This window comes from Euprymna scolopes, chromosome 15 (genome assembly GCF_053919585.1).
Source record: "Euprymna scolopes isolate OS-2025 chromosome 15, ASM5391958v1, whole genome shotgun sequence".
Classification (NCBI taxonomy): domain Eukaryota; kingdom Metazoa; phylum Mollusca; class Cephalopoda; order Sepiida; family Sepiolidae; genus Euprymna; species Euprymna scolopes.
This window is the reverse complement of record NC_136496.1, coordinates 83,916,240-83,929,166: the sequence shown is the minus strand read 5'-3', so window position 1 is coordinate 83,929,166 and position 12,927 is coordinate 83,916,240.

Below are 12,927 nucleotides of genomic sequence, written 5' to 3'. Positions count from 1 at the left end.
CGGCGGATTTGTTAACAAGAGGATTAACATTGAGAAAGTTCCAATCCAAGATGGAATTTTGGTGTTCAGGCCCTTCCTGGCTATGCGAAGGAATATCTCAATGGCCAGGACAGGATATGCCCTGTTTGAGTGAGATATGCCAGCGAATGACCCGCAGTTCAGCAAATTGTTCCTTGATCCATGATCAAGAGTACACTTCGGCCATACCTTTTCAGAGGTTTTCCTCATTCTCTGGTTTACTGACTGTTACTGCCTTGGTGTTTAAGTTCCTAGCCATCCGATTTAATCGACAATGGGACTACAACTCTAAGGCAGCGATCTACCTTATGAAGACAGTGCAACGGCAAGAATTTCCCGTGGAAGTGGAGTACCTAAAGGAGCCGAGTGGTAAACCCATGCCAGTTAGGGTTCGTGCTCTGGATCTTTTTCTGGACCCTGACGGTTTGATTCGATCTAGGGGAAGAATCAACCAATCTTCCCACTTTGGTTATGAAGTTAAAAACCCCATTCTGATAGGGAAACATCATCCTGTTACCAGACTCATCATTTTAGATTGTCATGAAAGGTGTTGCCACCTTGGAACTGGGTCAACTCTAGCGGAGTTGAGGCGAAGCGGTTATTGGGTCCCGCAGGGTCGACAAGCTGTGAATAAGGTACTGGCTGTTTGTGCCAGATGTAAACGTTATAATTCAACGCCAGTGACGCCGAATGCTGCTGCCCTGCCGTCGCACCGTACCGATTTCAGAGTCCCCTATCAACACACTGGGATTGATTTTACTGGCCATCTTTGGGTGAGTGACGGGAAACGAGATACGAAAATGTACTTGCTCCTGTTCACTTGTTTGAATATCAGAGCAATACACATTGAAGTAGTTCCCAACATGAGCGTACCCTCTTTCTTCCAGGCACTGGTTCGATTTACTAACCGATATGGCGTTCCCGAAACCCTTTATAGTGACAACGCGAAAACGTTTATAGGAAGTGGAAAGATTTTCGATCGTCTCTCTCTTTTTACGGACTATCAAAGAAAATACGGTCCTTGTAAGTTAAAACTTAAAACCATTCCCTTGTTCTCTCCTTGGTATGGAGGAACATGGGAGCGATGTATCAAGACCATGAAGAATTGCCTATTTAAGATTCTTGGCAGGGGTAGATTGGATTACTTTACCCTTCTGACAGTGTTATCGGATATTCAGAGGTCTGTTAATAACCGGCCTCTTACTTACCAGGTGTCAGCCGACAAAAATGCTACTCCAATTACCCCTAATATGTTCCTTAAGCCCAATCAGAGCCCCGGGCTATTGATACGACTGGATAGAGAGGATAGAACAACCTTGTTGCCTCCCAGCAGGGAGAGGCTAATTCAAACCTTGGAACTTAGGGACCAATGTCTGACAGATTTCCACAAACTATGGTATGAGGAGTACCTGCTAGAGCTGGGAAGGAAGATTCCTGGTCGATCCCGACTCAGTACAAGAACCCGCCTCCAGAAGGATGATGTTGTGCTGATTAAGAGTCCTTTGAAACCCAGACCGTTTTGGGTCTTAGGAACTATTACTGAACTGATTCCAGGCCATGATGGTGTCGTTAGAGCAGCACGTGTACAAAAAGGGGAGGGCTTGGAGGAAGTACATTCCCTGAAACATCTGTACCCCTTAGAGCTTTCTAGGACTCCTGAAGGACCTCCTGTTGCGGAGGGAGGGGAGACGTTGGATTCACCCCCTAGTGTTGAAGAGCAGGTCTGGTTGTGTCCCCTGTGCAGCTCTCCGCAGCAGAATCAGAATATGATCGGGTGTGACTCGTGCGACGATTGGTACCATTTCCGATGTGTCGGTATAGACTCAGAACCTCCCAACAGGCAAAAGTGGTATTGCCCAGAATGTGCGCCCCTTAAAAAACGACGGGGTAGACCTAGCCTGCTGCCTGCTTGATTGATATCTGGACTGATCGACTACTGCTATATTGTACTAACAGTCGTTTTTTGATTAAGTATTTTGGTGGTCTGTCATTTTTATGTAACTTTTTCTTTTTCTTTTCTCTCTTCTACCTTTTGTTTTTTTTTCTCGTTTTTGTCGGGAGTGTGTGAGAAAATAAAAATAAAAAAGGAGATTGCTTACTTGGTGGCGCCGGCCTCGAGGGCGGAATTCTAATCTGAGTGGTTGAGAGAACGAGTCTCTTATAGACTTGGAGGAGTAGGGGGAGGCACTATTCTTCTGTTATAAAAGAATTGTGTCTCTGACTAGCGCCAGTTCTGTTAACGACTTACTGGTGAACGGTTGGCACAAATTAGTTACTCGCTGCTCGCCGTACTACAAAACTTGTTACTCGACCCAGTAGGGGGGGTCGCTTAGGGCATCCTTTGCAACCCCTCGGAGCTTACGCTATCACCGGGTAATCTACTTTACCCTCTAAATAGTTTTTTTTTTTTCCACACGTTGTATAAATGGATAATCTAAATGAAATTATGTAGATTTACAGCAGAAGTAAGAGTTTGACAAAGAAAACAAAACATTTAAATGTTTTTCCTTAATCCATTATTTTTCAATGAATGGCTTATCTCATTATCTGGGTTCGATTGTCTTATAAATACCGATACAAATATAAATTTTGGCTTTAGGTTTACAGTAGTATTCAATTCGAAATATTGCAGTATTTCAGATTTGCATTATATATATATATATATATATATATATATATATATATACATCGATTACATATCTGTATATGAGAAAAGTCGGAATTGTGAAGAATATTTTCATATTGATTAAATATATACATACATATATTTATATAAATTCATCATTGTGAGGAATATATATATATATATATATATATATATATATATTGTTGTACACGCTTACACGTATCTAGTGATATTATTTATGCATCGACGCTCTTGCTGATTTGGTGTGCATGGCTGCGCATCTGTTAATGTAAAAGCTGGAGCAAATGTGTGCGTGCCCCCGAGGCGCGACGATGTGCGTAAGGATTTGACAGCCTCGAGAGATCAAATATTTGTTCGACTCGTGCATACACGTAACGACACCTTCCCACCTCATTACGTCTATTCAAACGAAACTCGAACAATTCCAAGCCAAATGGAAAGTTACAAAGACGAGAGGATGCGAAAGAAGGTGGTGACTGTTAGGATACGCAAGGAGTAAATGTGGATATCGACGGACGAGAGCAAAAGAAAACAATGAATAAAGAAAGAAAAGACGAAAGCACATGACGCAATGTAAGTACTTTCAAATAACGAGCTTAGATATTCCGCAGATAAATAAGAAAGAGAATGAAAGGAGACGAAGAACTATGAGAAGATTCAGAATATGAAAGTGTAGAAGATTAAGATTAAAATGAAGAGAAAGAAAAAGAAGAAAACGGATGAAGAAAAGACAAGCAAGAGACAAAATGAAGGATAACAAGTCGAATTTGAAAAACGAATGAGGGGAACTAGATAAAAAATGAAAAACGAAACGTAAAGAGGAAATAAAACAAATTGGAAAAAATGAAGATACAGACCAATATGAAAAAGAAAAGGTAAAACGTATAATTAGTTTAACCAGAGAGACAAATTGGATGGATGATACGCAAAAGAATGGAACACGAAGAAAAAAAAATAAAGAGGAAGATGCGTAAGACATAGAAGGAAAAAGAAGAAGAAAATGGAAGTATAGGACAAAAATTAGTAAAAAGAAAAAGGGGGGGGAATGAAAAAGTAGAACTAAAAAGTTGAAAACAAACAGAAGATGAGATACGACAAAAATAAACATGAATAAGAAAGTAACGAAGAAGCTCATGACGAAAAAGATTGTAAAGATAAACAAAATCGTAAGAATAAGAAGAAAGATAAAAAAAAATACATAACAAGGAAGTTGTAGACATAGATGAGGATGAAAAAGGAGAATTAAAAGACGAAGGCATTGAAACGAAGAAGTAATAGAATATAAAGGAGATATATATGATTACTACGGCTATGAAAACAGCATATTCTTTTCTTCATTTTGATTCTCTGGTATATATCTATTGATCCTCGATTGAGTAATTGTGTCTAACTGTGTCGGATATATACTTGTGAGTAAAAACAATGAAAAGAATATGCTGTTGTCATAGGCCTAATAAATACGAACAAGAAGCTGAAGTAGAAGTTGAACGACAAAGTGGAGAAGATAGAGTTAAATAATGCGAAGAAATGAAAGCATATCAAGAAATAGGGGGGGTATATACACGTAGGTAAGAGGCGACAAGCAAATATTGACAATTAGTTAATACTGAGGATGCAAACAGGCATTACATCGAACACACAACTCTGTTATCGCATGGTTGCTGAAGAAATAGAGACAACAACCAATGACAAATATCAACCAGCACGTCAAATCAAGGGGAATAACTGCCATCAGTACGATTGCAATTGTTTACCCGTGATTTTTTTTTCTTTTAATTCGCACATTAAATGAGGTTATAACAAAAAAAAAAAACTATAAACAAGTGATCTAAGTCTGAATTAAAATGTATGTTTTCATATCCGGTATAATTTCAACGTTTTTTGTAATAAATAACACATCTTATTAGTTTTTGTAGGTTTTTATGTTTGTTTTTTTTTGTTTTAATATTTTACTCTTATTATTTCTGAACTTTTTCGATTCATTTTAACATTACTTATTCCTTTCATTTCAAGGAGAATAAACAACCGTAATTTTTTCCTGATGAACTCATGTAAGTCTCTATAAATTTGTTTGGTATATTCATGCCATTCAAAGAAACACATGTAAGACTCAGAAATGTGAATTAAGTAAATATTTCTGTGATATTAGAATGTAGAAAGTGCATATATATATATATATATATATATATATATATATATATATATATATATATATATATATATTGAATTCGTTCTTAACCTTTCTCTCCCTCTCTCTTTCTATATATATTTTACGGAATAGTTATTATTGACAAGCCCTGGACTCCGGTCCTGCACCATTTTAAGACACTCAGCATTCTAATGTCCACGATATCCCCATTCTGTTGTTTTTGGTCTTCTACGTTCTCTTTTGCTAGAAGTAAGTTCTACCAAAAGAGTTGTTCAGCAGTCTATGAGGTAGTCCAATCTTCTCCAGAACCCATTCCTTTATTTGTCCACCTAGCTTACACAAAGAAGTCTACGGTAGCACCACAATTTAAAAGCAGCAATTTTCCTCTTGTTGACTTTCTTCAAGACTCAACTTCTGCTCCGCATGTTGCTATTGAGAATACTAAAGCTTGCAGGAGTCGTTTTGTTCCTGTGTGTTCAGTAATGGCTCTGTTTTTCTAGATATTTGTTAGCGCAATTATTGCTGTCTATGCCATTTCAATAGGTCGTCTTACTTCGTTTTTGACCTAACCCTTGTGAAAATTTCACCCAAGTAGTTGAACTCTTAAAAATTTTTAAATTCGTTTTGCATCCACCACATTCCCGAGATTTAGCTTTTAGCGAACCCTGTCTATTTGCTGACGTCAAAAGTATGTTTAACACTAATAGATTTGGCTCCAACAAGGAATTGACATCAGAAAGTGAATCGCATGTTTTGGTTCAGAGAGAAATCTTTCTACAAACGTTTATTAAATTGTTAGAAAAGTGTTGAAATCAGGGTATCACTTTTAAAGGAATTCTATGCTGATGAAGACGAATTCTATGCTGATGAAGACGAATTCTATGCTGATGAAGACGAATTCTATGCTGATGAAGACGAATTCTATGCTGATGAAGACGAATTCTATGCTGATGAAGACGAATTCTGCGAAAAATTTGTTTTTTATTACGCCAGGATGTGTTGATTTTGTTGAGTCTTATTCATCTTAATAATTACTTTTTGGAGTGCCCGCCTCAGCAAAAAACGTAAGCGACATAAAGAACGATATGTGTTTCTAAAAGTTACATGTAAAAATATCAGTATTTCTTTCTATTTCACCCAGACACTCCATCTTGACACATCGATTAAGTTAATCATAGTTTAACCAAAAACGGTTGATCATTTGGGAATCTCACGTGCTATATGTGCTTTCCGCTTATCGCGGCATTTTCTCCAGTCGTTCTTGAATTCTCCTGGCCACTGGAATTAAGAAGTGCCGATAAAGATAGTTGTAAGGGATTGCGTAAACCTTACTTCACAATTCAGTGCTTGTCATCCATTATCCTTCCTGCAACGTTGAGCCTGGACATTATTAAAATGGCTGACCAATTTGGGAATTCCAGGCGCTGTATGCAGAAGGACGTCGGCACATTCCTTAAAAAAGTTGCAAAAACCTAACGTCATCTCCCCTAACGGGGATATACATGCGACTGGGGACCGCTTGTGAATTTCACACTCCCTTGAAACGTCCTCCTTCGGAGGAGGCCGGTTAAACCCTGAATAGGCTTGGTGCTGACTGCACACACACATTATCCCTCATGGATTATCCGATGGATTTCGTCAGTTCTAGAAACAGCCAGCTAGTTTTTGTTTGTTTATTTGTTTGTTTTTGCTTTATCTTAAATTTGGATCCTTTCATTATTCAATTTCGGTGAGCATTCCATATTTTCTCAGATTAAAATGCTGTCATCTTGTTTTTTGGGGTTTTTTTTTATCGTATATTCAAAAGTTTTTACTTTTCTAATTTGAGTAAAGGGCACTTGCTAAAAATATTGTATGTGAATTTTTCACGTTTAAACAATAAGATGATAAATGTTGTTTTGACTGAGAATCTTACAAAGTTGGCATGATTAGAAATTTGACCACGACCGTTTACTTTTCGACAAAATGCATCATTGAATGTAAATCCAATTTTATAAATTGGTCTCCTTTTTCTTCTTTCATGTTGCAGACTTCGAAACCCAGCAGTGTCATCCCCAATATTTGACATTTGGGGCAAGGACATTATCTACTAACAACATTTTCTAAAGTGTTAATCTCTTTATTCTTTTGGGGATAGAAGATGTTAAAGTCTCTAAAGTTCGTGAACTAGTTCCTTTTTATAGTTATGTGTCATTGTTCTGATAGCTTTATGTAAAATGCCTCAATTATATCAGTGTGAATAGACATACTTATTTTTACGTTTTTAGAGAATATTTCTAGTATTTCTTAAGCATTTTCTGACGTAAAGTATGTAACTGATGAAGATTAAAAAAATGCAAAAAAAAAAAAAGAATATTAATTACTTACTCACAAGTCCACCCGACGTTGCCCGGTACTGTATAAGACAATGAAAAAAGTTTTAACATGCCTGTTATTCTTAGGATAGAGGACTTTTTATGTCTATGTATCATTTGCCATCTTTAGCAAAGGTATATTTACCTACCTTAGGATGCGTATTACACAACATATGTATGGAATAATTGTACCTTCATTGGGCAGGAAATTTACAGCACGTGTATGGAAAAAATCCTTACCTAGGGCGGCTTATGTGCAACACATATTTAAAAATATTTAAATAAGTTTATGTTGTGCGAAATTTTCGGTATGTCACAGGTAAGAGTGTTTTTTTTATTATTTTTGCGCATTTCTAAATCAAACTGGGAATTAGTATTCTTTTTACATTTCAAATAATTGACAACTCGCATTATGTCAAAAACATATTCGAATTTTAAAAGTGCTATCTTTAAACAATTCGAATCTTAGTCTGAAACCACCTCAACGCAGTATCACAGTTATTGTGATACTAGCGTTAGGAAGTAAACACGAAAAAGAGAGCAATATATAACAATATATAACTTATTCAGAAAATAACTTAAAAGAAAGCTTCAATAAATTTGTTAATAACGGTGTGACGGTAACGGGAACTAGGGATCAGTCAATATACTTTAGAGTTCGTTTAAGATATGTCTTTTAATTTGCAAAAGTTTACGACGATTGGGAAAAGTTTACTATCAGTGTTTAGTTTGTTACGGTTTATGAGAGTGGCAGTTGCCGAAATTACGTGTTAGGAACATTATTATTATTATTATTATTATTATTATTATTATTATTATTATTATTATTAATATTATTATTATTGTTGTTGTTGTTGTTGTTAATAATAATAATAATAATAATAATAATAATGATAACAACAACAACAATTACTTCGGGCGACGCCCCGTAGCTGAATCAATTATTATGGTTAGAAAATATACAATTGAATTGTGAGAGAAATGATCGACATATAATTAAATAAATCGCAAAAGAAATGTGAAAATAGAAAATAGATGTAAACATTACTTTTGGGTTTGCATAAACATATAACTAAATTGGGGGCATTAGCTGTTGGTCGGAGACACGTAATTATGAGACGTAATGCGACACGTGATGTATGTAGATTTGGGGAGATTCTAGGCAGTCGTTAGTTGGACATCAGAAGGAACGGACGACTCAAGAGTTGGTTTCCATGACGGAAGAAGCGTCATTTCAGACAGCCAAGGTGTGAAAAACGCGCAATCTCTGAAAATGCCGGCCGGATCATAAAAATAAATGTTCGAAAAAACTTCAATTATGCGTTGGATTATTTACATCTGTTAAAAAGGAGTGTTTTTCTACAACTGTTTCGATACATTCACATCAATCGCTCCTTTTAGAGCTGTTGAATAAATGCATATACACACTAGACGATCAACTAAATGATTCTACGCAATTATACGTACACGAATATACGGTAAAATATAAAACCCAACTATTAACATGTACGTCGTTATATTTATATTCATACACATAATATAAAGATATCAAATTTAAACGCTTGATTTCTAAGAGGAAACTTAGTTAAAATGAATAAAAAGACAAACAAGAATGAAAATTTAATAAAAACAATTTTTCATTCTGCATTAAAAATACACAGCTTTATTCGGTTTTCCAATGTTTTCACTTAAACCTTACAAAATAATACTGTCAATTATGTGGTTGTTCCTATTCAAATTCAAATGCATACTTCGACCACGTGAAACACCACCCAACATTGATTTTACTGCAACCGTCAAGCAGATCAAGGTGTTTTGGTTACTATGCAAATTCAAATTGTATGCGCTAACCATATGACACATCACACAACATTGATTTTAATACGACCGTTAAAGTAGATCGGACGCTAAACTTTCTCTTCTAGAGCAATTACTAGTGGGCTAAACGTCACTACTAACATAAAGGAAAAAAAGTCTCTTACGATTAAGATTGATTCTGCCAAAAGTTTTAAGGAAAATTAAATAAAAATGAGTTTCAATTTTTATTTAATAAAATTATTAAAAAAAAAATAAAAGTATTAAATTATCTTTCGAATGATGCCAGGTCGTATGAATAGCAATATCTACAACAACTAGCCTGGATGTCTGACATGGATAGTAATGTAAATGGTCAGACAACGAAACGGTGAAATTCGTACATTTTAGCACACACACAACAGGGGAGAATAGGCGGATAGATGGGAGTCATGCCCGCAATTTGTCTCAAATCTATCACCTTCATCCGCCCACTATCTCTTTCTATCTTTATCCACAAGTACGACTATAAATATCAAGTAGATAGTGTTTACATAAACTAAGTGAATCGTTAAGTTATCAAAAATATACGTGCGTACGTATTTGGAAAATGTGCAACTAAAAATTATGTCTTTTCATGTTAGATATTGGCCGAGCAATGCCGAAATAAATATTAACTTATAAAATTATTTGCTTAAATATTTTAATAGAAAGGAGCGTTAGTTTTCATGACTAATACAAACCAAAATGATAACTTTGTGTTAATTTAATAGATGGAATTTAAGCTAACCTTGATATAAATAAAGATACGTGACAAAAAACCTGCAAGGATATTTAGGCTATATGTAGTGATGACCTTATAGATAAAAGATACATGTTTAGAGTTTTAGTTACGAGGGAGAGCACTTCGATAGAGCACGGGTTAGCAGACGGAGGTTTTAGACAGGACGCGCATGGAAGCCAGAAGGGGGCGACTTAGAACAATGTAATCTTATACAAAGAGTGTCAACTCTGAAAAAAGAAATCCGACCAGGAATAAATGATTATAAACGATTATATCAAAATATAATTCTTTCCTGAGCGTTTTCTCTTTCGGAGAAAGGCACCTTTAATTTGAAGACACATAGAAGGAGGGCATAGAAAGAAGATTTGAAGTATATTTTGCTGGTATTCAAACCGGGAAATATGTCTATAAACTATTAATAATATACATACACATATCAACGCAGGATAGTGAATACACGGGACGAATCACCTACAAGAACACTCATAAATTAATAAAATCTTATAAACGAAACGCACATATATACACCCGTGTATATATTAGGTCAGTGTAAAAAAGCAATGTCGTTTTTAGTCGCGTGCAAGCGACTCTATAATCACTCCGTCGGTCGGTCGGTTTGTCGGTCGGTCGGTCGGTCCGCCGATCTGTCCGTAACACTTTTGTGTTTGGCCTTTTTGGTTAAAATCAAAGGTCTTTTATGAATATGTTCTGTTCTTAGCTTTTTAAGCTTTTCTTGGCCCTTTGGCCAAATCAAAGTGTAGTATTTGTTCTTACTACATGCTGTACTTATGTTTGTAACTTTGTGATATAAAGTGGGGAATCACTTTTCTGTATTAATTAAATGTAAAATGATCACCCACTTTACAACCAGTCAGTCTCAAAGCCATTCAAGTCATTTTCCAGATCATACAAGTTGTTTTTGAAGGATTCCAGTTGTATTTTAAGCATTCAAGTCATTCCTAAGGTCATTCAATTAATCCTTAAGTTCATTTAAGTCATTTTAAGTCATTTATTTTTTATTTATTAAAGTCATTTTAGCCAATTTTCGGTAATTTTAGTTTATCTTTAAGACTTTCATGTCAATCTTACATTCACGCATTCATTCATTCATTATCACAAGAGCACACGACTAATGGCTATCGGCCTTGTTATATATCAACAGACATAATTTTTGTACCAAACTTATATATATACACAGCATAACTAAATTTTCCAATTTTCTTTTTTATCTTACGAAATAATGCTTTCAATGATGTGGTTGTACAACCTCTATGTGTAATATTCAACTGCAAAAAATGGGGTAGGGCAGCCCACTATATTTTATGTCCGAGAGCCGATAATACTCTCAGTCCTCCCCTGCTTGCTTCTATTCAAGAAAGAAGAAGGTGTTCTAATGCTAATCTGAAATCTTCAGTAAGATTAATTCAGATATGAATATATTAATATGATTGCGTTTTCTTTTTTATTTCATACTTTATAATTTCTCTTTTTGTAAATTGATGAGAAAATTTGTTATTTAAAGTACAATATTTGTTTTAATCATTCGTATGATCTTACGAAGACACCTGCTAAGTGATTTATTCCTTTGAATACATTGTCTAGTGTTGATGTACTTTATATCTGTACAATGCAACTACGGGTCGTTAATTGCCTTCTTACAATACACTTTTAGTACTAGATTCGTTAAAATGGAATCCTTCTTAAAAATGATTCTTTAGTATCCAACATGATTTTAGAAAAGTGTGTATAATTAATCTCTCATCTCTAATGTTACAAATGATGATAAATCAATCTCGTTCCACTTAGGTGATTGTGGCATGTTTATCCATCGACTGCACTCTTTACATGCCGGTATATAGAAATAAGCGTACAAGGTAACGTTTCGGAACACATTTAACATTACATTCTCAATTTAATATAGAATTATTTATCGATTGTATTATATACCTATATTTATTTCATTATTTTCAAAGCTATTTTAGGCTTTCATAACAAAACAAGTGCAACATTGCGATTCTTTTCTCTTATCTAATAATTGAAAAAATATACAGTAATTCATCTTCGCATGTAATGCGTAGGTATTTCTGCACTTACATAAGTGTGTTACGCGTTTAGATGATATTAAAAAGCTTTTGCTAATTAAAATCAATATGCAGGCTACTCGTACGAGTTTCGTTTTAATGCACTCGGTAATTTTGTATATGTTTCCTTTTATTTTCAATTTGCAAATGAAATCCTTGCAATGGTTAATATGTGTAAATAGACTGAAAAAAAACGACTATTGATTTCCCAAAATAGGCCAATTATAATGTAGTGCATTTCAACAACGAATTATATATATATATATATATATATATATATATATATATGTGTGTGTGTGTGTGTGTGTGTGTGTGTGTGCATGATAAATCGATGAAAACTTGAATACGTTTCATTTAGTTGTCGATATGCAAGAAACCAATTTAATTGCAGATTAAATATTTTCCCAAGTTATTGATTTCCTCGCAAGCTAAGCAAATTTTCAATGTACACTTTCTATATATCTCTGCTTACTCAGCAATAAATAAATAAATATATATATATACATTTGATATAAAAATGTATTCGTGAATTATACCCATAAAGTTCAAACATTTTACAACATATATATATGTATATATGTATATATATATATATATTTATACGCGACACATATAGTTATTTCATATATCTACATATATTTTAAGAAGATATAACGTACTATGTATAGATTTTAAGTATTTTCGACAGTGTTCATGTCGTAGTTTCTACATGGCGCAAGGATTAACTCCACATGCAATTAATTGTAGATTTTATTTTACACTGGATTATGGTATGACGGATGGGGGTAGGCATATTTAGTTCCTCTTAATTTAAAAGGGAAAATACAAAAAGTAGAACCTACATGTTTATAAAAATGAGGAAAAGGAATGCTAGATAATAGATTTAATATTAAATTATTTTAATATAATAGATTTTAAATTAAATTAATTTGGTCATAGATTTAGTTAGATAATAGCATTTAATTGTCTGTTATCTATCTATCTATCTATCTATCTATGTGTCTGTCTCTCTGTCTAGCGATGAGTTGACAACTGAGGTTCGGATCCTGATATTTTGACAACATATCAATCCCTGTGACACTGTAGGTTTGCACCGGAAG